The sequence below is a fragment of the Mugil cephalus genome, chromosome 12 (assembly GCF_022458985.1).
Source record: "Mugil cephalus isolate CIBA_MC_2020 chromosome 12, CIBA_Mcephalus_1.1, whole genome shotgun sequence".
Classification (NCBI taxonomy): domain Eukaryota; kingdom Metazoa; phylum Chordata; class Actinopteri; order Mugiliformes; family Mugilidae; genus Mugil; species Mugil cephalus.
The window spans coordinates 8,208,894-8,235,380 of record NC_061781.1 but is presented as its reverse complement, the minus strand read 5'-3'; the positions used below and the strand labels follow the sequence as shown (position 1 = coordinate 8,235,380).

Below are 26,487 nucleotides of genomic sequence, written 5' to 3'. Positions count from 1 at the left end.
AGATCACTGAATTGTCATAAGAGGGTCAACGTTATTCACTTCTCACATCAGTGGTTATAATGTTGTGGCTGATCGGTGTATCCACCCTCCGCGGTGGGTCAAAAAAGCTTGGCTATTTTCACCACACTTCCGGAGCTGCTTTTGAAAAATTACGAACATTTCGAGCATTTACGCGTCTCTGGTAGTCTCGCCTACCAGAGTCTCCCCCCGAGAAAACAGCCCAAAGCCTAATGAGATGGGAGAAGTGAGCAAGCCTGAGATTAAAGAATGAATATTTAACACCTAAAGTGCCTTCGTACTTGAAATTCCAGTCTGACCTTACATTTTACATGATATTGTGATGTCAGTGGTGACAGAAAACTAATGCAAGGAAAGTATTAAATTATTTCTGTTTCTCGGTGCCCCCAGTTTTAGTTTTGTTTTTTTGATCGTTAGGCACAACACGCTCTGTTATCCACCTCTCTTCTACGTGTATGACAAAACACTCAATAAGAAACATGTTTGCCGTGCTGTGTCGGCCGCCTGATACCACTGCTCACATTCCTAAAACTACCCGAAAGACGGGCCTGACACCTATATGAATAAGGTTTGATTAAATCTGCAGCCGCAGCAGCTTGGCTGTACTTAGATCAGTAAGTGGAGAGTCAAGTCTCAAATGAAGGTAATACATGTGGATCCCCCGGAGTCTAAGCGCTACACACATGAGTATGGGGACTTGTGACTGATTGGCTTGCAGAACGTGATGTTGAAAACGAGAATGAATTGATTTTGACAGCGTGGGAAAACGGAATGGAGGAGCAGAAACAGCTCAGACTGGCCGTTGAGGAGCTGAGACGAAATGCGTGAATGACAACTGGGCGCAAGTTTTATATTCGTTAGTTCGTACTCAGCATAAAGTGTGGGAGAAGGGGATGTGAATGTTATTGGTTGTAAACCAGTGTTAGACAAATGCAACTTTTGACCAGGTGGTGCAGATAAAAGAAAGTGCCTATGTTCATTACATATGGGTGAAAAATCACTGCGCAGCCCTTTGATTACCATAGAGTGACACTATCACACCCCATCCATAACCCTAACCCTAACCATACAGTTAACCCACAGTTCAGCGTACCTGTTTTTTGGTCACAATTGACCCCATTTCTACGGCTCAAGCTGTTAGAGGATTTTTTTTTTTATTTAGTTTTTGTATACTGTTCAGTTGCTTTCCACTCAAAACATGGTGGGCTGTGGCACTTTTACTGAAAAAAAACACCATGTTGCCCGACCTTCCCCTGTAGGCCAGATTCTTTTCTATTTCACTTGAGTACTGTAGTAAACAAAATCCATGACAACTGCACAAAATACGCAGCTCTCAAATCACTCATTGTTGCTCACTTGAAGCATAATGCAGTTGCTGCTATTGCTATAAAAAAAAATTATTACAACTGAAACTGGACAGAAACAGACATTTGCAGTACTGCGCAACACAAGACCTTCGGCCTTCTTAAATTCTAGGAAAGGTTTGAAAGAAACCAAATTTTGATTGATTGAATTTAGGTAAAATATTGTATATTGAAAATGACACAGCTGAAACTCTGAATGACAGCAACCTTAGAGCTGAATAGTGGGATACCTTTTATATAGTAATGTATTGACTAAATAAAAAGTATATATAAAAGTATGAATAAATGTCCACTTTTGGCAAGTCCTCGTTAAATCTATGCCCAAGATAAAAACAAACAAACAAACAAAAAAAACTTGGAATAGGAAAACTAGGAATAATAAAGTTTTCAGAAAAAAGTGACTGATGGCAAGGACATACACACATTACCATTCATGCAGCTTCTCCTTGTTGGACAGCGCTGAAAGTATAGAAGAGGCAGATGGGCTCAGAACCTGGAGGCGTAGGTTTGAATGTTCCACTCTTTAGGATATCGTGTGGATTCAGTTAAGATCTCATACTGTCAGACACTAAATGTTGAGCAACAGTCCGTCTTACATAGAAGCACACATGTTCAATCAACAATGCATTATCTTTTAGCACAGAGGCAGCTATAAATGCTAATACTAGACGTGCTGCACTGTTTCATGAACAAGATCATCATGATCATATTGTAAAAATGACTTACATACCAATCTACATTGTTACAAGTTTTTCAGGAAAAAATAAACCACTTGCTCCGTGGTGGTTTAACTGGAGTATTGCTGATACAAGCAAGATCCTGCAAACTGTCAAAAGTTTCTTCTTTAATAGCAGGCCGATCTTTTTCAACTGAGTACATTCCAATTTATATTTTCCCCACTCATTGTGCTCTGTCCTCCCCTGCTGTCACCCCGCTGTCCATCACACAGCGCTTTTGAGCCGCTCATCCCCATCGTAATGACCTCCTCGGGGACCTGGAGGCACCGTCTGCAATGCTCAGTGAAGGACTTCACCGCTTTGTGTGAAGCAGTAAAGAGCGGTGACAGAGCATGGTGCCAAGCGTCCTCTTGTTAAAAGCTCTGATAGCAGAGTGCATACAAAAACCTTCACACCGAGATGAAAAGGACAGCAACTTGCCCTCGCTCTCTCTGAAGCCCCATATCTTGGTGCAATGATGGGATGGGATGGAGAGCAAAATGTCTCTTTGATAGCTACTTTCTGTGACATGTGCTCATGTAACCTTGCGAAATATTTCCTCTGAATACAAATAAGAAGCAAATTACAGGAAAGGGGAGAAAGCTGAGAAACTCGCTTTGGCAGTCAGCTTTAAAAAGGGGGGTGGGTTTTGGAAGACAAGCCATATTCTTGCGTGACTGAGGCCTGGGTGACGGTATTAAGCATGTCAGATGGGTAAAGTTGTTGTATTCGAACAATGTGAAAAATGCCTAAATTGCAAACTTGAGACCATCTGTGGTGACATACAGCAGTCCGTCGCAGTTTCCCTTGAGGTGCCAGGAGAGTTTGGACGATCATGGCTGCTGTGAAGACTCTGTTAAAACTGTCAAAAACCGTAGCAGCAACTGTTATCTCCAGACCCAGCTTGAAAAAGCCTGGGTTTGTAAGTAGGTTTTGTAAAGCAACAAGCGATAACACATCGGAACCATCGGTCTGCAAATATCTTACTTACTGCGGCAGCACTGCCTGGTTTCTCTGAACCAAACAGTTGGAGAAAGGGTCACTGTACCAGCGTACATGCAGCCTGACATGAACCAGACTCCTCATTTTACTGAGAAGGACTATAAGTGATGTTCTTCCTCCACTCAGCAGCTCACTTAATTATAGAAGAGAAATATTCTGTCAAAGTGGTGTAAAGCCAAATAAAGAGGCATTGAGGTAAAAAAAAAAAAAAAAGTAGCTGCAGAACAAAAAATCCATCCAGTTGTAATTGATTCTCCACTCAGTGCCTAGCAGAGGTGTCATATTATTTACCAATTAATACCATTATTTGGATATTTGAATTTCTATTTTTCCCCTCGAGTTAATGCAGAAACAAAAAATGTTTATTATATTGCCCTTATAGAAATTGAGAATTAATTATTTTTTAATTTAGTTCACATACCCCCAGCCAGGGATTATAATAATAATAAATTATAAATGCCAGTATAACTGCTGGTGTCTATGGACTGTACTGTGTGTCTCCTACTTATTTTTATTCGAAAACTAACCTTTGAGCATTGCTGGCCTTGCAAACTTTGGGGAACATTAAAACACTACTCGAGGGAAGTCCATGTTATGCAGGAGCTTGCATTAAAGTTTCCACCATACATGGTATGTAACATCAACTGTGGTGGGCTTAGATAACCACCTTGAATGTGCAAATCCAGAATTTCCTCAAGTCTGAGCCTTTGTCGCTGCTGTGACCTGACTTTCCAGAAGTGGCAACTCGAGCTGGGGAAAGGAAGAAAAAAAAACACCTATTTGTTCCCACCTTTCGCTGCACCTCTGTGACAATTAAAATCCAACAAAATCATTGAAATCAATTAGAATCACGTCCGGGCTGTCATCTGCTTGACATGTGACAACCACCCTCTGGCTCTGGTATCTGGATAGACCTAGTCTCTGTGACGATAAAACTGCCTATTTTGGGATAAGGGTGGCGAGTGTAGCTCCTCGAGCGGCTCTGCCGCCGGTCTGCTAGCTTGCCTTTAATTGGTTTGGAACACAACAATATATTTTTTAAAGGATTGCAGGCGATAGGTGCCACGGTGGATGTGCATGTTGGTTTTTGTGTATGACATATTTCAGATTGATGTTTAAACATAGGAAGACCTGAGATGCTATTTCTACTTGACATAAATACTACCTAACAACTGTGTGCATCTTATACTGTGCCTTAAACTTACACATCCAACATCCGAAAAAAATAAAAGATACGATTATGAAACGGTCCGAATCTATTGATGTTTCTGCTACGTCTTACTGAATTAAAATGAAAAGCCTTTCTGTTTAGTTAACATTGGGCCAGTAATTAGTGAATAATTCCATTTGCATGCGCTATGTAGTGCAATTAAAAAATACAAGGTCTCCTAAGATTGCACGCTTAGTCTTTTTGACATTAATCCTCAACTTACCTCTACGCAGGGGACGGCTTCCTACAATCAAACTCTCAGAGCTGTGATCCGGATGTTCCTCTTTTGGTCTCTAGAACAAAACAGGAATCATGAATATGGAGGAGGAGGAGGAGGAGGAGGAGGAGAGAGCAGCCCCTCCAGGCCTCATAAAAAGCGGCATTAAGCTTCCCTAATTAAACTGAACTCTCCCCTTCCGAACAGCGAGCACGACTTTGGGGACATACTAGAGCCTCTTCAGGTCCTCTTTTAGCTTCATATTACTCTCCTGCACCAGCTCCTCTGGAACACTGCAGGCTGCAACAATCAATAACGAGTAACCTCATGAATAGAGAATATTCTCCATTGTAAACAGTTACCATTTTCCAGCAGGCCAGCGATGGTAGAATGACTTGATTTAAATGCATCGAATGCTGAATGACACCGCTGCTTACAGCTGGTATAGGGAATCTGTAATCCTGTGTAGTGGCCCGAAGAAAAAGCACGAAGTGATTAAATGAATTACACAAACATCCCAGTGCATAAAATAAGGACCATTATTCAACTCGGGCAAAGTAAACATTTTTCAGGGTGGCATATCGCATTAATGTTTACAGTGTTGCCTCGAATGCTGCTTGTTTTCCATTCACCTTGTGTGCCATTGCTTTGCTGTGAGGGAGAAGTCGGCTCAAATTATGGATAATGTTCTGCATGTGGAAAACAAAACTCTCAGCTGTATTTTAGGCCCCATGGTCACTTATTTGTTTTCTTGTCATATCTGTAAATATATTCCTTTGGTTATGTCCCACTGAAACTAATCCATTATGCAGCGGATTATTTTGCAGCGAGGGCGATTTAAATGGCAACGATTCCTGGAAATTAAATGGCAATTAAGGTTAATTTCCTTATTTTGTAAAACTGCACAATTAGTCATCGCTTGAAAAATCTTCATTCCACCACAAAGCCATCATTTAGTCCCACTGTTGTTATGAAGACTCAGGCTTCATTTTCTAGATGGATGCTATCAGTTCTGACTGAAGCAGCAAACTGAATCAAAGCAAAAAAAACAAAACACAGGAGCAAACATATCCTGTTGATAAGGCAGGTAAGAATGTATGTCCCATGACATACGTCGTAGAAATAAACCATTCATTTATGACAATCCAAAGTTTCACAAATGTGTGAGAGCACAATAATGAGACGCTCAGCCCGCGGACGCAGCGTGACAGCCCAAGCCCAAGTGTGCTCGCTTGAGCAAAACTACTATGTCCATCCCATCTGTCTTCATTTTTCAGAGGCACCACTGTTGAGACTTGAACATTGCGCTGTGTGATGCTGAGTAAAATTTTAAATCCACATGGCAATCATGTAACCCTGTAGCTGATGTTCATACACTCACTTGAATAGGTACAGTAAAATGAAGGCAATGTAATATAACAGTCAGGGTTTTCAGCATGTATATAAAATAAGAGAGAGAGAAGCTTTTATTACTCCTTCTACTTATTCATTTTAACTCAGTTTTAATCAGTGGACTAGGCTAAACTACAAAAACACCAGTTTAACAACACCAAGAAATGACATCCTCCAAAATCATCCATGCATGTTTTACCACCTTTCTGACACCGGTTCAACATGACAGAGGATTTAGTTCAGGACTCTCACATTAGAATGCATTTGTGTACCTAAGTGTACCTAATGAAGTGGGCAGTGAGTGAACGCTCAAAGTGACATTTAAAAGAAGGAAAGAACTCTTCTGGTTGATTAAATATTGTTTTAAGCGATTAATAATGTTGAATTTAGAGACATTTACACATGATAAAAATGCTGGTGCACATCATTTCATGGTCCCAATTGTGTCTCTTTATCATTATCTCGCATTCCCTATCTTACCCATCGTAATCGAGCATCGTTATTTTCTCATTTCCATTCAGAGTTTACTAAATGCTAATTAGCTGTACCTCCAAGTTCATGATTGCTCATTTCAAGGTAAAAAAAAAAATAAAAATCCTTTTGTGTTGCCTATTGCAAAGGCTACCATGGGAAATAACTCTCAAATAACTCTATCACTGAGCCACTAAAGTGGCTTTAACGAGGGGCACAGAGAAACTGAGACTTGGTTTCTTGTACAGTCTGAACATTCATGAACACTGAGAGTGGAAAACCATCCCCACTCTCTGTCTCCAGCTGGTGTCGATCATTCAGATTCCTTTTCTTGACACATATTGTTTTTTCTATTTCTCCATAGAAGACTTTGCATTCTAACCTTGCATGAGGAGTACATACAGTGCGTCGATTGATTCTGCTGGTTGTCACTTTGATTAACAGACTACAACGTGCCACACAGCAGGTGAGTACATATTGTAGCATAAAATATTTCCTAGATGCGTCCTCTGTCTCTGCAGAGGCTGCTTCTCCTGCTGAGCTTTCTGATGTGCCCAGATTGAAGTGAGCGGCGTTCGCTGAGTTGGAATTTGTCCATTTAGTGTACCTCGCAAACACAATGTGTTACTGTGTCGAAAATGAACACGGGTTATGGCGCACCTTGGCTGCTGCCTTGACTGCTCACAATCAAATGCTCCAGAGCTGAAGGTTATGATTATGGCTTGTAACTGGACAGAGAGTGATTGGATATCTGAAAGGCGCATCCATTGTCTGCTCAGCGCGTGGGCCTTGTCACTTCGCTTCGCATGCTGTCTGTATTCTGTGCCTCGCCGACCATAAAACACTGCTGGCTGCTGCTGGCTGAAAGGTTAACAGAGAACAGAAAGATAAATTCTCATGATCTTGTTTTTACAAAATAAGCTCATATATGGACTCTGTGTGGAGTTTCAGTGCACATATTTGGATACAAATAGGTGCTTGTGAAGGTATTTTCAGTGGTGAACCTTACTCTTCTACTCTCAAAGAACATTACTTGAGTAGATTAACCTGATACAGTATATAAATATGCAATGCATCATCAGTGTCAGCCTGGAAAACGAGACATTGTTATAGGTGTTTAATGATTTGTATGCCTTCAACTTTTCTTTCACGTAGACGCTGGGTTTCTCAATTACGTACGTGTAACTGTCTGCCCATTGCATGGTAGGCAGTCCTGTCAAGTTGTCTATCACTCACTGGTTGGATGATTTGACAAATTGCATTAAGTTAATCATTGAGATTCTTGTTACACATTAATGCTAATGCTAACAACTAGCTAATGCAATGCTAGTTGTGTGTTTCAGCGGGGTCCATGCAGTGTGTTACTTCTTATAATATCTTTGTTGTTGAGGCTTCCCTTGATAAAGACATCCATTGAATTACAGTGTAGGGGTAAGTGAATGTCATCCCATCAGTCAGAGTAAATTTTTTTTTAAATAACACCCACGGTCTCTGAGAGTGAATGAAATAGTATGTTTTCTATAATATATGTTTTCCTTATCTATTCTTGCCAAAACAGTCTCTTGAAATATGCTAGCTGCCGTGTACTAGCTATAATGTTTGAGATACTACTTTTCTTAAATTTTTATACTGACAAGTCATCCACATTTCGCTCTTAGACATCTTTCTTCCAAAAGTGATGCTGTGACTGCTACCTACCACTACTGTTAGTGATTCTACTGAAATCATGGATCAGAATACATCCTCTTCCACCAGCTATTTCCAGATTGTGCCAGACTGAAAGAGCAGAGTAAAATTGTTGGCGTGGCAGAATATTTCCCTCATGTCCCATATGGGCATTGTCCATTAGTGCTTTATTTTAAATTGCTGATGACTCTTCCTTACCTTAACCTTAAAAATCCTAAATAATTCATGATGTTGTACACACTGCAGTATAATGCTGAGACTCAGGAGAACCCAACAACTGGGACAAATGTAAAAGCCCTTACTCCAGCATGGAGTGTATTCTAGACACAACTGGGAGAATAATGTACATTATGAGTTCCAAAAAAAGGAGAAAAAAAATAAAAGATTCTGGAGGCTGCTACTGTAGCATTAGCACTGAGCAGTGGAAAGGTCTGATAAAGCTGTAGAGATGTATAAGAGAAGGTGAGATGAAGCATGAGTGTGCACAAATGAACAGTCCCCTACACCTGACTGATGCTAGACATTCGTGTTATTTGGCACTTTAGAGATTTAAGGGGTCGTGACATTCTTTTGAGAATTAAAATCATTCTTAATATTTTACTTTGCAGGGCACTGGCTGTAAAAAATAAAAAGGACAAGGGCGATTGAGTGTTTCCTAGAACAAAACACGCCGCTCTATTTGGTATTGACATCAAACCTCAAACCGATGACTACTCTGTTTTTTTGGGGTTTTTTTCAGGTTTCTCCATAAGTAATTCATTTCCCACTAAGGTTCCAGATAAGGAAGAATGCAGAAGTGACCTAAATAAAGCCCTGAAAGATGTGATGTTCCCTTATTAAGGCACAGCATGGATTTTTTCCTTGAACTTCCTTGCATCATGAATATGCAATTTAGTACATGGCCAACTATCGCCCACCTGAGGAAGCACAAAATCTAAGCCTCCATTCTGAGGGGTAAAAAGATGTAAAGATGTACGGGTTGCAGTCTGCCTCGGCTTCAGATTGATTTATAAAGAAAGGTCTTTAAGCACATTTAAACCAAGGAGATGGTAATGGATTTCCAGAGGTCCAGGCCCCACCTGCAGCCTGCATCCATTAACGGGGAATGTGTAGAGGTGGTTCAGACCTACAAGTATCTGGGTCTACAGCTAGATCACAAACTGGACTCGTTGGCTAACACAGACTCATGAAACTACAGGACATGTTCTACCGGACTATAGTATTTAAGTATTTAGTGACAACAACAGGAAACAGAAAGCACTGCAGAGATGGCAGGAAATCCAGACACAAAGAGAAAAAAACATATTAACACAAAAGGATAACAAACAGCAATATATACATACACACAAGTGGGCAGAGGGGAGATGGGACACAGGTGAAACTAATCAGGGCAGAGCACACCAGGAGATACCAATTAGGCAATCAAAAGGATGAAGCACAGGAAGGAACACAGGAAACCAAGGAAGAACTTTACAAAATAAAACAAGAAACTCAATACAGAACCATGACAGTTGTCAGTGCCCTCTTCTGTGCTGTGGTGTGCTGGGGAGGCAACGCCAAGAAGAAGGGTACTACTACACCATAGTCAGGCAGTGAAGCACGTTCAGTGACAGGCTGCTGTCTCTGTCCTGCTCCATGGACAGGTTGAGGAAGACGTTTATCTCTCAGGACATAAGACAACACCTCACTGTGAGGAACCAACTACTATACTCTGATCTATCCCTCCCTGTGAGTGGCTGCACCTATTGTCATACTTGCATCAGTGTCTTGGTTCTGAATTTAGAGTATTTCCCGTGACCCTGTTTGGTTTTGTTTGTGTTTCCTATTTTATTTTGTAAAGGTGTTGCTTGGCGTTGTCTTGCGTTACTTTCTGTGTTTTACCCCCTTTGATTGTTGGATTGGTTTAGACTTAAACAGACTTTAATGATCCGCAAGGGAAATTAATTGATTGTAGTAGCTTAATTGTCAGAAAAAGATGAGCTGTTAAACTGCTGGATAGAATATGGAATAAAAGAAGTGCTGTAGCGTTCACTATGGCAGCCCCCCCTATGTGTACATCGTCTGCTACATTACCTCTGTTCTGTGGTGTTCCTTGTGCTTCCTTTTGTTACTGTGTCCTCTACTTGTTTTTCTTTTTTTTTTCTTTTGAGTTTGTGTGTTAGGATTAGCAGGGTAATCACCTGGTATGCCCAGCAATACCTGCAGCACCTTAAGTTTTGGTTTGTAAGTTTTCATTAAATATAGTTTGGTCAGACTTCACCAGAAACGATGCTTTGGTCTGTATTCATTTAAAGTTTAAATAAAAATTAAATGTAAAACCAATCACAGTATTATTGAGCGTTAAGCCTCAGATACAGCGAAGGTGTCCATGTGAAATAGAGATTAGTTTTCGTGGAACACTTTCAGAGATTTTAGATTTTGTCATTTTCCGCAATCGATGATGTACTGTTTCTCAACTGAATAATGTGCCTTGAACTGATAAAAAATAATAATAATAATCTTATAATGTAGATGTAGCATCATTGAGTGTATAGGTGAAACCTGGTTACTTTGGGATAATAGCACTAGAGTCTTTTCACAGAACTGTGTGGCTTGTTGCAAGACTAAAATCTTCAAAACATTTTCTGCATGTAGGGTGCCAATTTGTACGTTCTTGTTCAAAGGAAACCAGTTTAAAACCTGTCACACATAAACAGCCGAGGGGGAGCAGAATGAAACACACACCTGATCTCATGATTTACGGCACATCTGTGGAGTTATGAGAGGTCCTTCTTTTACCACCCCATTAAAATAAAAAAATAAAAAAATAACCCACTGAATGTCTCCTTTTGTGACTGTTGATTTTTTTTTCTGACACCGTGGATCATGAGGTCCTCAGGATTTGCATGCGCTCAAGGATCAAAAATAGAAGAGTGTAGAATCGCAAACTCTGTTTTGATTAAACTGAATCCTTGTAGCTGAACTATCTCGAAGCTGATCACCTTCTCTTGCTTACTTTTGAACCTGCACTCAGGCAGCCTTCAACACATAAAAAGTGGGCCAACTCAAAATTCACCGGCGCCTAGGAACCGAATTTATCACCACCATCATCTTCCCGTTATGCTTATTTTGCCCTTCGCATCAGCTGCCAACATGGTTTCACTGTGAACGAGGGATTTCAAACTATTCCCTTTGCTAATTATATTACTGGATGTTTATCTGGCAACAGAGAGTTCTTTTAGAAGTGTAATGCGTATCATCAAATTATTAATTCTCACCTAGAATTGTTTCTTTGCGTGGAACCAGGTTCCTCCCTAATTAGGGCAGAGTAATTACTCTGAAAAGTTATTTAAATGTTGATGCTGGATGTATCTGCTCTGCTCAGGCTTCATTAAGCACACCGTCTCCTTCCGTGAGATGTGATAGCATGCTATAATCAAAATAAAGTCTGTCAACAGTTTTAGCTTTCGAAAACTTTTTATCTCGACTGAGTTCCAAGTCAAAGACAATATTTTCTCTGTCCTGCAATAATTGCTGTCAACACAGTTATTCTTGCTAATTTAGCGGCGTACTCGTGTTTGCTGCCCTGTCACCGTGCAGTTGAACGCCAGTCGCTTAATCGTGCCGTCCGTGCTTCAACAGAAAAACAACAATACTACTAATTTAAGGCCCGTGTGACATTGAGCGCCGTGCTTTATTCACCCTGCGTGTTTGTCGTAAGCTTGTCACACAAACCGTCAAGATGCTGCTGACGGAAGTCTTATTTTCAGTCCAGCAAAAAGGTGGCAATGCAACGCTTCGGATGCAAATCCTGTAAAACCCAAGCCAGACCACGCTCCACACCACCCCTGACAGCTGGAGTCCTGCAAGATTTACGAGATTAGATGACAGTCCATCTTGCCAGGCCTGAAGCTAAGCATTTGTGGCTGATACACTGTGGTGCCCAGGCTCTGTGTGTAGTTACTCAAAGCTATGCGTGTGTTTTAGATGTGAGACTCCTAAGAGTGTCTTTTGTGCACAAATTCATACCGACTATGGCTAACTCATAGCTAACTACGATGCCTGCGTGCTAGCTTCTAAAGCTTCTTGTTGTGTTTCATTTTGGGCACTCTCCTACTATGTCCACCTGGACATAACATTTTGGCAAGATGACCGCAGCTCCGTTACATTTTGTCTGTCTTATCGTTATTTAGCTAATCTCCGCAGTGAATAACCGTGACTTTAACGAAAAGTGACACTTGACAAGTTATGTTATGTTTATCGCCGTTGTCAAGATTGGAACTGGAGCCCAAGGCCCAAAGTGAACGTCAGCGTGTCTTGTTTGAGTAAGTGTCCTGCTGCGTCCTGTGGTGTCCTCACTTCCACATGGCATAGAACCTGTGGGGAAATAAACCCTGTCTTAAGAGTGTACACACCATAGCTTTAATTAAATGAACATGGTTAAATGTTTTATGTAGGAGTCACAGTTCCTATGTCAGTCTGCCTGCCATGTCTCCACCCTGTGGGCATCACACTGGTTCTATTTCTTTCTCCTTTTTTCTATATATTTTCTATCCTACTGTCTTTCACTCAGTTCAGTTCAGTTCAAACTGTTACTGGCATGGTTAGCTGCTCATTACAGATGGTACAGACGTCACGCATTTTCTCTGTTCTACAGTACAGAGAAAAGCAGTGCACTCATTTTCTACAAATGAATACATTTGCTTTATAAATCATTTTTCATTTAAAGTCTCATAGTGACTGACTACATGTACAAAACTTTGAGCTGCACAAATTTTAAGTTATGCATATTTTACATTTTATGACATTTTATGAAAATATACACAATAGCTCCATTTAGCAATAACTGATGGGTGATGTGCGGTGTGAAAGATGTGTGACTAAACTTGTGGCAAATCATAAATCGCTGCATAAATAAGTTTGCTTAAATACAATTTTCCCAGTATTACACCAGATGTGGTAGGCATCAGTGGTGATTTACGAAGAACGCGCACGAATGCCAAACTGTGTACTGCATAGAGGGCAACAGTGTGAACGCTTCAGACAAACCAGTTAATGAGTAGCTACATAATAAAATAAATCAAAATAAATAAATAAAATAAAATAAAAATGCCGAGTTGGACACAACTTAGTATATAACGGCGACAAATTAAAAAAAAATATTAACACCTGTAGTATAATACCAGCGGCACATGATACAAGACCAGGACAGAGGCAGTGAGCCTGAGGAGATATGATAACTATGTTATAACTGTCAGCTGTCAGAGGAACTGATGCTATTAGGATCTAGCAAACTATTTAAAGACCAGGAGTGACAATTTAAATATTTCATTGGCAATGCACCTTCCTGTAGACTCTATAAGACAAAAATAACTTTCAGTTAGCGCACATCTGGGTACTGAATTGGATTATTGCACAGACTTGATGATGGGAGACTTAAGGGACGTGACTAAGAATGGACCAAATTAAGTTTTGGGCCGAGACATGTTTTGTAAAGTTCCCAGGTGTGTTTGGAGCACAGTTCTCAGCACAGCAACAAAACTGACATTTTAAAAACATCTTCCGGACCAGTGGCTTGATTTTACTTGGAGAAGTCAGTGGCGCTCTAACTTACAGGGAGGCACGGAAATTTAAACAGCAGGGATGCTGCGGGGCACATCTGAACCTTCGAGTCCATCGCACACGCGGTGCACGGGATGTCTTTCCTTCCTCGGATTACCGCTGCTGCAGTGAGATGATATGGATCTGCTCACTGCTGGGCACCTTGATAGATTCTGATTGCATTGACATTATCCACAGCGAAATGGATCTTGGCATGTGGAAAAAGATGCACTGAGTCAACAGAAACTGACTGGCCCGACGGAGATGAAATGCACAGTGAACCCAAGTTTTCAACAGTATGTAAATGCAACTCCAAGGCCGTACTTTAGTACCACTAATGATGGTGAGATGACAGAGTGCTTCAGGGAGCACTGTTGTAAAATGACAGATGTGCTCCAAGCCCTGGAGAGATGACCCGGTGTTCTTGGATGATTCTGGAGCGAAACAATTATTACTTTTTTTCTTTTCTTTTTTTTTTTTTTTAAATGAATGGATGTGACACAGGGCCCAGTTTTATCAGTGTAAGCACAAATTCATACTGATCCACTCACATCACCAGTCTCACTGCTCTGGAACAGCAACACCAATCATGGGGCCACATCACAACAACAACTCAATAAACAGGAACAGGTTTCTTCATAAAGTCACATCATCTGAGTGGCAGATCGCTTTTCCTAGTAGTACAATTATGAGTACAAGCACAGCTGAAGTAAGCCATGGCAGTTCATTCTGTGCCTCACATCAATATGTCGTCACATTGCGCCACGACGTAACGGTATTTTCACCAAAATACACATCGCCCTGTAGGTCTTTTGCTCTGAATGGATTTTCTTTATATCGTAATTATTTTTATGCTTGACTGACTAATTGAAGCCTATAGATTGACGCTCATTAGAATTAATTAGCTGTCTACACAAAATCAGTGAAGGACTATGGAAATTCATACAACGTGGACAAAGTGAGGAGCTTGCATGGAGTTCAAACAACCCAACAGTGTGTTGCCCCTGCCCGAAGACCGCTCACAGGCTAAACGGACCTGGAAAGGGAGCTACTACAGCAGGAGACACCAGGTGAATCACAAAAGGAAAAAAAAAAAAGAAAAAGAAAAGACAGAACAAACAAGCACAAATAAGAGAGAGGAGCGTAAAATTAGGATGCATTCCACCACACTGTTTTGCTTCGCAACAAGACAGGAGCAAGACCGTACTAGTGCAGTACCACGCTTGAGCTTTCAGGGTGTCAGAGGTCCGAGCTCCAGGAACACCTGTGCTGGAGAAACTGTACTTGAGCACTTAACCCTATCTGCTGCGGGGGTACGGCATCATGGCTGTCCCCGACCCTTGTTTCCGAACAAAGCTGGGATATGCCAAAAAATGTGTTTCATTATTATTTCCCTACCGATAAAAATTAAAGATGCTAATTAAAAAAAAATGTGATTTTTCTACATGACATTGTGCAATTATTCCAGTAATAGTGCTACATCCTGCACATTCGGCAAAGGTTTTGAAAACTCTTTGACTGGCTAGCCTTTCTCTCCCGCCGTCCAATTTCTTCTTCTGCATCCCTTTTATGCTCCCTAATTATCCACAGCAAAAAAAAATATAATATTTCTAATGTCGGCTGTAACAATATGCTTATGTTTTGTAATTACACTGATGGATCTCATGGTTTCATACAGGCTCTTGTTTACTCTGCATTTTGGTCTGATTGGTTCCTTTTGTATTAGGGAGCTTGATAAAATGCTGTAGCACTTCTAACAACATAAACATAGACAAAAACTACAACAGTTGAATGGGATTTTTTTTAACAATTATTTTTATTTTTTTAAGTCTGACTTCTTACTGTGAGAAACGTATTACACTATGGTCCTGAAAAATCTCTTGTGAGACCAAAGACCAAAACAGTGCAAAACAGTTTCTGTAATTTCACTATATACTGTGTCACTGAAATTCTTGTTTTATTCAATATAATTTGAGCATTTAAAAAAATGATAGGCTTTGATAAGGGCTTTTGAAAATGGTGCTTAAAAAAAAAACTCTATTCAATCTTAACTGTGGCAACGAGAGATTAAACCCAGCTGGAATTACCTCTTAGCAACAACCGGTAGTTCCTTTCTCTTTAGTCAGGAAAAATCTTTTGTGTAATGGTTTGTCCAGGAAACGTGCATGTACACGAGAGACACGGCATTCGTGTTAAAACTGAACTAAATTTGGACTAAAATATGCGTGAATTCTAACCTTACACCTACATGCTCCATAGTGCGTTGTCGCTGTGGGAGCGACGACTCGCCTCTTTCTTCCTGCAGCTGACTTTCCGAGTGCTCGCACGTGTTTGTTTGTTTTAAAACAAGAATTTGCTGACAAACTGCTGCAGGGATTCCAACCCAAACTATATGTGAACACAATCTCACCTCATTCTGACAAAATGATTTGAAGACTAAACATTTTTTCATTGCAGCTGTTAGTTAAGATACAAGAGGAGGACTATAATGTCCCTAAAGATTTGCTCTATGGCGCCTGGTTATGATTTTATTCTAAATCACTATCATTCATGTAGGATGCCTTCACATACCTTGTTTGGTTGCCATCCTGGACTGTTTGCCCCGCCCCCCATGTGTCTCACCTGAGCCTCACTGTCCCGTGTAACCTTCCTCCTGTGCCAGTTCATCATTCTACCATTGCACCATTGTACCCCATGTCTTGTGCGCTTTCCCTTTTTGTCCCCTCGTTATTTTTGGACTTTGCCCACTTTTTTCGGAAGTAAAGGTTTCCTATACGCCACCTGATTTCTGAGTCGAGCATTTGAGTCGTGCTCTACCTAGTTCCCTGTTCCGTAAGATGAAGGGAGCGACAATGAAAAGGTTCCCAGGTAGAGAGGAACAGAAAGACTGAAGCAGAGTACCAATGGTTGCACTTAACTACAGTCCTTAAAAACAATTAACCGATTCCCAGACCCAGATTCATAAACCCAATATCCAACCGTTAACTGAAACTACAGATTAAGATGTAACAAAATGAGGATGACACCCTCCCTCCACATAGTGCAGGCAAATTACTGAGCTCAGCAACCCAGTCGTCACCCAGAAATGCCCACAGGCAAAAGGCTAGTGGCTTCTCTTTCAGACTGGCACTCAACACATGCAGAAACACTCGGGGCGTAATGAGGTGTCAATTCTCGTCACTTTTCACTGGCTTGTTTGAGAGTTTTTCCTGCAAGGCAACTGATAACTTATAAAGCTGTGTGCAGTCTGGCTCCAATCTAAATACATTATGTTGCTTCGCCACACCACGCGGCGAGCTCGTATGACACTTCCAGGAGATGCATATGAGTAATTTCACTGCTTTATCGCGGTAGGTCGACGTGCATTTACCCGCATTAACGTGTGATCACTTTGTAAATGTTTCATGTCATGTTAACCGATGGAGATTGTAATGCATTTAAATATCCCTGCACTGGTTTTATATTAAAAATGTGAAAATTGCACTGCTCCCCTTAGAAGCGTGTGAACAGAGTGATAAGATGTTGAATGCAAAGCTCCTCCAGTATAACTTCATGGTCATGTAAAATTAAAATTATAATAAACGTGAGATGAATTCAGGTCTTTGTCATGTGCAAATAGAGGCAGATACGGTGCCTGAAATCTCTCTTTTAAACTGTGATTTAATGAATTGTCTAGAAACGGTCCAGTGAGGGACTAGCTGATATAACAGCACTATTGCATCAGTCCCTGCAAACTGTGTGTGCAGGTCCCTGTCAAGCCGTATCATGTGATGATTAATCTTTTCCGCCGTGAACAAGAGCTCTTTTCCGCCAGTGATCAACAGCACATCGGGATTTTAATGTCTAATAAATGTCACACCTAGTCCCTAAAGACTATTGCCGTGCTTTTAATGTGGAAGTATAGCTCTAAATCCTGCTGCTAATCCGACTTAATCCCACATTATAGTAGTTGCTTCCATGCAAATTTTCCATTTATTCATTTTATGATAATGTCTTAATACGATTTTAATGTCTCGCTGGCTTCTTTCTTGTGTTAACAAGCCATAAAGTTTTGAATTTGTGCGTTAGTGATCGTGACCTACACTGCATTTCCGATAACAATTTAATGCGTGAGGGACAGTCTGAACGTTTATTCTACTCACATCCTCTTAAGTGATAACCTTAAGCTTTAGATATTGAAAGATTGAAAACTAACTGGTGCTAAGAGACAATGCAGTAAGATAGTAGCACACATTCTGAGCAGCGTTGCGATGAATAAGCTAAAACTGGGAGTTGGGTAATTCTCTCAGGGCAACATTTCCTCCCTGAGGGCTGCTTGGCCCTACATACAGCTCACAGGTTTCTTGGTGCTCCATGGTCCCCCTGTGAAGTGCCACAGCTTGGAAGTATGGAATCCACACAACAAATTCCCCGAGCTCCGCGAAAGAAGCAACCATAAGAATCTGTTAAAAGCAGGTCAGTTTATTCACTGTCTTCAAGTAGGACTTTTTGCTCTAAATTGGATTTGACATTTGCAAGTCAGACGTTTAACATCACTGTTGAGGGAAAAACCAAACAGCAACATTTGTTGGTGATATGGCCGAGTTTACCGACAGCCAAGGGGCATATTTACATATTAAACTTCCTTAAAAATAGTTTTTTCCTATAATGAAATGAATAAATGCTGTGGGTGGAAACGATTACTGAACTCTCCAACCTTACACCTTGTCTAGAAAAGCAGCACGGCAGCAGCGTAGCAGAGGCATCTTGGTATCCAGGATGCATTCAGCTGCAGCACCGCTGCCACCTCTCAAAACCCAGCACACAATTGCTTCAGTTATATGTGTGAACCAGGAAAAAAAATAAAAAATAGACTCAAAGGCTAAAAATGTCTCGTTTACACATTGCACAGTCTGCACAAGATGATAGCTTGTTTTATTGTTTATTACAGTTTATCCTCTAGAACATAGGTCTTCAGTAGTGGGTCCGTGACCCCTACAGGGTCTGCGGAGGTACTGCAGGGGGGATCGCAAAATTTTTTGGTTGATTAGATTTGATTTTTTTTTTATTTTTATTTTTTAAATCCCCCCCAAAATTTTAATTTCTTTAAATACACATTAACATGAATCCGAGGGATAAACAAGGGATAAGGGATAGATTAATATTGAATGCAAAATGCAAAATAATAATGTATATTTATAAATAACCCCAGGCTGAGGGTTAGGGTTAACCCTAATACAAAGAAGAAAACTGACTTTCACAGTCAACGTGCACACCTTGGTCACTGCAACCAGTTTAGAATCACAAATGAACCCAATATGTTTTTGGCATGTTGTGGGAACATTGGTGGAGTATTCAGATAAAAACCCATGCAGGCACAAGAGGAACCTCTGCTTTAAACAAGAATGATCGTACGGCTTTGCGTGGTTTGCGTTGCACTGTAGGAGATCCTGAACCAGTATGCACAAAAAGAATACAAAGAGAGATGAAAATCTTTTAACATACCTACCCTACCTCAGTCTTTGAGCCCTTCTGCGTCGTGGCTTTTCTGTTTAAATTATGCACTCATTCACGTCCTTTTATGAACTCAAATCCTTTTATCAGAAAACAATGGTGATATTAGAGCACAGCTCAAGAGTGAGCTGCATGCTAAAGTAGAGACTACAAGAGCACGGTGACTCAGAGTTCCAGGTACCTCGTTCTCTTCTGTGTTCATCCTCTTCATTTGCATTCACAGTGGAGCACATTCTTTGCCAAATAGCTCACACAGCGAGGCCAAGGTCAGGCATTGTCTTGCTCAAACACAACAGACTTCCCAGGTCCAACCCCTTACGCCTGACTCCCACCAGAGCTAAATGTCTTTGAACGCAGCTGGTGCATTGGCCATGACAGATCAACAAGTCCCGGGCGGGTCTCTGAGACCTTATCAGTGAAGAAGAAAGCAAGTGAAGTCACTGCGAGCAGGATCGGCGAAGAGTATACATTTCTGTTTAATTTTCCACAGCCTGCTTACAGCAAAGCCTCTCTGCAATACCAACAAATTACTGAAGCAGATGTCTGCAAAGCGGAAAAGAACGTGCCCACATAAAAGCACTCCAGACTCTTTATTGTTCTGGCAGTATTAAAACAAGTTGCTTCACAAATAAAGCCATCAGTGTGCCATGTTCTGCAATCCGTCTTGATCATGTGAGGCGTTGATCAAATATTAAAGCGATTTCTGACTGAAATTGTCATGCCATGGCGAGATTGTTTTCACTGTAAAGACGTAATACCCCTAAAAGTTTCTAACAGTGTTAGGGAAACTTCTGACTGACCTTTGCGCAAAGCTTTACAAGGCGTGTACTGTCAGGTAAGCTTTCCATGGCATATAAATGGCACATTTGGAGTGAATTAACGTCTTGAGCTGTTTTTAATGTCACATTTGCTACGCTGTGACCTTGCATGAAACATTTCCTTCTCATCTCACTTCGATGATAGACTGCTGCGTTTTGGTTTATGAGGATTTCATGCCCATCTCCTCCCTCGTATGTTATACCAGGTGGCAATCTGACAAGTCGACGATTCCATCCCCATTTTTCAGTCCGGAATCGATACAGCTTTCAGTTAATACTTGCCGACGCCTTTTCCGTTTCCTTCATAAAACTGTGAATGTGTTACTTTCCCTTCCTCAGACCTTGAAGGATAACTTTGTCCGGTGTGCAAAGGCATCTTAAGGCGTATGATGTAGTACAATGTGTCACAGAGCGATTATGCTGCGGCAGTATTTTGCATATTTCACTACAACCTTTGTGCTTACATATGGCACCTATTTTAGATGAAATGAGAAAGTGATCCACATGAATTACAAAGGAAAACTGGATCATGGGCATTGTCAGTGGATGGGATGCATATAATTCTGAATGCAATGCGCCGCTCAGTCGCTTGTTATGCCATCTGGAATTGTTTGGGACCAAGCTCTAAGGCTCATATTTTCTAAGCATAAAGTGGAAATGAAAATTTGGTTTGTTTGTCCGGATCTTTTTGCATTTGTCCTGTGAGTAGCTCATGAAAATGAATATGGCGCAGCACACAACACAACACTTCGTTGCTAACTGCTTCTGCAAGGGCTCTCTGGACATTTCATGTTTTATTAAAGCTGCCAGTTGCTTTTCTACAAATATTAGAAATGTTAATGGACTTAGGTCAACTCAGACAAAGGAAACTGTCGAACAAATACACACTTTAAATTCATACCTGAGGCTCTCTTGTAAAATAATGATTTCTTTTTTCCATCACATCTAATCAACAACAGAATATAGGAAAGTTTCTGCATGTACGAAGAGTACAGCTAGAACTTCCAGTGCAACGCTTTGACTGGTAATGCAAAAAAATCCACAGGCAGCTGGATGAAAATCGTACATCTACTTATGTGTATTTGGATTGTTCTGTCTGTATTATTCTTTATTTTAGGCTAAACAGCAGACTTAAATGTTGCCAGTGTGGACTCATAATCGGGATTTTCTGTCATTCAGTCAGTGGCCATCAACACAAGACGTTACAGAGAGCAGAGCCCATTGCCTAAATGCTCATCCTGCAGCTTTCATTGATTTTCTTCAAATTAGCCTTCAGAAACAGCACTCTTCTGGATTGTAATGTGAGGTAAAAGTCAGTCAAATTGTGTGGTGAATGATGTATGCTGCCATTGATGCTGTCTATAGAGGAGAATCTGTTGAAGTCAGGTCCCTTGATTAGTATTTCCTCGAATCTGATGGAAGACTGAGCTACTCCAGAACTGGACGTGAGCCCAGGCAGAATAAATTGCCATTTGTCTGACTTCTTACAGCACGTCGGCCAACGCTTTCTCAGATCACTCAGTATAGAGTACTCATTCCTGCTTTGAAACAATACACAAACTGTCTTTCGAGACATACTTTTAGCCAGTCATCTGGCATTCATGCGGATGTTACTTAGACATGTACCACCCATGTAGACCAGACCAGGCACCCACATCCCATAGCAATGACACTCCAGCAGGATGCAGCCTGACACAGGCACACACACTAACACGCTTTAGGAACAACTCAAAAACAAAACATGAAAAACAGCACAAGGTGTTGACCTGGCCTCTAAATTCACTAGATCCCAGACTGATTAAGTATCTGTGGGATGAACTGAAACAAGCTTAATCCACAGAGACCCCTCCCCACAACCCATAGGACCCAAAGGCCCCCACTAACAACATTGTGTTTCCAGACACCACAGGACACCCCCAGAAGGCCCATATCTATCCTCTGACAAGCCACAACTGCCACAACGTTATGCTTGATCGGTGTACAACAAGCTCCAAGCTTCAACATTAAGTGGCCATGGAAGCTTGAAAATTTCAAACGTTATCTGCATTGAGTGGCCTGTGTATGAATTACAGTGTTGATTTTTTTATTTTTTTTATTTATGCATGTCACCAACATATTCTGAAATACATATGTTTGCAGAGAGGGAAGGTATGTCTTACAAATTTTTACAGCATGCTATCATGCATTCAAAATTATATTTGTGCCTCAGTAATCTAGTTGGCTATATTTTTCTGTATTATTTAGTAATTGGTCTGCTGAGTGGTTGCAGCATCAGACAGGGGGTCAGGAGAAGAAAGAACTGGAGACTACACATATGCATTGTCTGGCCATGGATATACACTATATTGCCAAAAATATTCGCTGACCTGCCTTTACACGCATATGAACTGAAGTGACATCCCATTCTTAATCCATAAGGCATCCGCCCACCCCTTGCACCTATAAGAGCTTAAACTCTTGTGGGAAGGCTTTCCACAAGGTTTAGGAGTGTGTTTATGGGAATATTTGACCATTCGTTCAGAAGCACATTTGTGAGGTCAGACACAGATTTTAGAAGAGAAGGCCTGGCTTTGCTTTAATTCATCCCAAAGGTGCTGGGTAGCACACTAATGGGTAGTCAGGTTGAGGTGAGGACTGTGCAGGCCAGTCAAGTTCTTCCTCACCAAACTTGCTCAACCATGTCTTTATGGACCTTGCTTTGTGCACTGGTACACAGTCATATTGGAACAGGAAGTTGTCACCCCAAAACTGTTCCCACAAAGTTGGGAGGGTGGAATGTGTCAGAAATCCCTTGGTATGAGTTCCTTTCACTGGAACTAAGGAGACATCCCAGCTCCTGAAAACCAAACCCTGGAATTCACTGAGCTCCTGAGAGCGACCCATTCTTTCATAAATGTTTGTAGAAGCAGTCTGTATGCCTAGGTGCTTGATTTTATACACCTGTGGCCATGGAAATGATTGGAATTCCTGAATTCAATTATTTGGATGGGTGAGCGAATACTTTTGGCAATATAGCGTACCTTCACATGCTGTAGCACAGAGATAGTCAAAAAAAACCTTGTCATTGGCGACAAACTCTTAGATAGAACAACTCAATTACACAAGCATGTTTCTCGTACGTAGGCTGTCACCATAATAGTGTGACGGTAAAGTGGGTACAACTTACAAGAGTAATCATCGGTTATGATCAAAGTTATTACTTTGCACAGTGCCATGTCAAAAATATTATGTGGTTGACCTTTTTCATTGTGCGCAAGAGGGTAATCTGTGTGTGAATCAAGGCGTCTACTTCATTTCAGAGTATCAAGAACTGCAAGGGCACAATTCTGCAACTAAGAAAATTTACTGCCACAGGGACTGGACAATGTAATGTGCAGGTTGCTTTAATTAAGAGCTAATTCCTGTTGGTCTCACAGGCTTTCACATTCTTCCCTTTAAGAGCGCATGAGAAAAAAAAGACTGCTCATTGAAAGGTCAGCATGTCTGGGGCTTCTAAATTTTGCTCGTGTGTAGCTTAGAGCCTTTATTAAAATGAGAGGCATGCAGATCTCTGTTGGGCTCACAGCAATCAGTGATTTGATATTCAGGACAGTGAAGCTGAGTTTCGAGTGAGAAATCTATTCTTGACTTAAAGAGGTCTATGGTTGGATTTACAGACTGAGACAATTTGATACCGGACTGGACGAGCTGTGAACATAACGGCTTGTTTGTAAATCTGAAAACTGGTCACAAGGAAAGCGTGTTTTACTTTAATTGAAATTACAGATATCTTGTATTGAATTATACACCAATTAGACAGAACATCATGACTTTATGACACTTACCTAATATCGTGTATGTAGTTCAACTTGCCGCCAACCACGGGGCGTTTGCTGCAGATCCTTTAAGTCCTGCAAGTTGTGAGATGGATTAGACTTGTTTGTCCAGCATATCCAACCAAGAGTTAGATCTGGGGAATTCAGTGGCAGCAGTGGTAGCAGTCAGCACCTTGAATTCCATTTTTGAACCATATTTGCTTTTGGCAGGGCCCACTATCCTGTTGAAAGAGGCCACTGTCTGAACTTCTGTTGGATTGGATCACACAGGCCAGACTTTGCTACTAAATCATTGAATGGTACCCCATGCAAATGCTGCACCCTCTGATTCTAGCTATTCCTTAAATATGGCAAATGAACAACACAGTAGGGTGTTGTCAAGGACATAATGTTGATGATCATACTGATGATTTAAATACGTTTGCAATGTTCACATTCATCCCCAGATATCTGGATACTGAAAGTTATACTTCATCTGAAAAAAATTTACCAGATCATCAAAACTGGGGATTCATTCAGCAGAGACTTACCATGTAGTTCAACTGCTGTGCACAAGCATCTCACGGAAAAAAAACATCCCGAGGCTCATACCTCAAAATAATGAGATTGCTGCAGTGGTTTTACCATTACAGTGGATTTTGTCTAATTTTTGGTTACCTCTTGCATTTCTGACTATATATATATATGTGTGTGTATATATATATGTATATATGTAATATATATGTATATATATTAAAGGAAATGAAGTAGATTTCCATTAACGTTACACTGAAAGTTGGTTGTAAAAATAAAACATCCACTTATGAGTTCAATCCGCACTAACCATGTAGGTTAATTCACACTCAGCATTATGACATAATGTAATAGCAGAACATGGTAAAGAGCATCTTTCTAATTAAGTCTACACTGCATGATAAATAGCACCATTCGGTAAATTAAAGTGTTAAAGGTTAAAGTCTTCATTGAATTTATACTAAAATATATTATAAATACTCTGATGAAAATTTGAAAGATTACAGAATGAGTTATTTGAGGCTTTACACCTGACATTTTTAACTGTGTCTCCAAATTTGCCTCAAGATCTGAGCATATTTCTGTCCTCGTGTTGGCGGCACGCAAATAATCACCGACACCATTTTGGGCTCAGTAGACTCTTAATTTGTCCTTCACAATTTTCCTGTGAAGGACAAATAAACAGCTATCTATCAGAACCCATAACATGTGTTTGTAGAGTGCGTTTCATCACAGTGGGGGGCGTTGGGGAATGATACAAATTTTGGAACAAACTGTTAAGTCTCTCTCACATTATTAGTTGCACAATTTTATTAAACATGTAACAAAATTAAGTGTGAGCATAATTCTCAAATAATTGACTTCTTAAGATGCAATCAGCGTCACCGATGTCAGTGTAGCGGCTCTACTTTCATCTCCAACAGCTACCAAAGGAAACTGAACAATAGACAGCAACAATCCCTGCAGATCAAAAGCCAAGCTCTCGGAAGTTTCCTGCATATTTCCCTGAAGTATCACACCTTTGCTGTAGCTGTCTCACGCTGCAGCCAGAAGGGGTAGTCATCTCTAATTAACATGTGGGAGCTGCCATATCAGCTCCAAGACGCTGATTGACTAATGGCCTCAGGCCACTGGCAAGAACTATTCAATATGCAACATGTCTGCAGGCAGAGACAACAATGCCATGAAAGTTTATGTAGTAATTATACTTCCTGAATGATGATCAGACAAAAAGAAAGGCGACCACATAAGGTATTCCCATTGGAAATAATGCTGTTGCAGATCCAATAATACACCTTCAGATTTGGTTGCACTTCTCATCTCCAGATCATTTCCATTTAAATGGGCAGATTTTTTGGTGTGTTTCGGGACACGAGTGGATTAGCTCCACACACGGTTTCACTCGCCTTAACATGAAGGACACTAGTGATGAGCCTTATCAGTCAGCGAACCTGACAGTTCAAAAGCCCCTCTCTTCGCTCTCTCGTGTGCGCGAGACCAGGCTGGTGGCAGGTGGGTGGTGCAGCTTTTCCGATCTAATTATCGCATTTACAAAAGCATGAAGCGATCACGGGAACGCCATAAAAAATAGAGTAAAGACATGTTGAAAATTCGTGATTTAGAAAGATTTATGAATAAGTACGACATAAACCATAAAAATTAACCAAGTCATAAAAGACTTTGTAAAAAGGGGTTGAACACTTCTCCATTTTTGATGCAGAGACCAGAGACCAGGTTTCACTAAATGCTAGTGGCTGAGGGAGAAGAGGTTGTAAGTGGCGGTGGTGTTAAACTGCTGTTTAACCCTTTATAGGGCACTCATTGAAATACTTGGAAATTCTAAATTTCAAACCCGTGTTTGAAAAGTGTTATTGTAGAGCATAAGACAGTTATAATTGCCATGGAGAAATCAAGATTAATGAATTTACCATGGATGGTTCCTTGCCCTTAAGTGGTAAATGATACAAACGATATGTATATATTATGCTCAGTGTTCATGCTGAGGTGGACCTTGCAGACCACATTTGACCTGAGAATGTTTCCTTGATCTTCTCTGATTGGCTGAATTTTTTTTAATTTCTTTTTTGAAATAAATACCTGTATGAAATAAAACTGACACCAGTGATGGAAAAACAACTATGACCATGACAACTTCTAATATATTCGCTGAATACTTGGAACATCGCAGCGGG

General features: G+C 40.7%; 1 long non-coding RNA gene across 1 annotated transcript; it reads left to right on the top strand.

Annotated features, from left to right (window-relative positions):
• Positions 1 to 9,543: 9,543 nt before the first annotated feature.
• Positions 9,544 to 10,867, top strand: LOC125018159. Its single transcript, XR_007113920.1, has 2 exons — positions 9,544 to 9,804; positions 10,740 to 10,867. It is a non-coding gene; the product is annotated as an uncharacterized LOC125018159 (long non-coding RNA).
• The last annotated feature ends 15,620 nt before the right edge of the window (positions 10,868 to 26,487 follow it).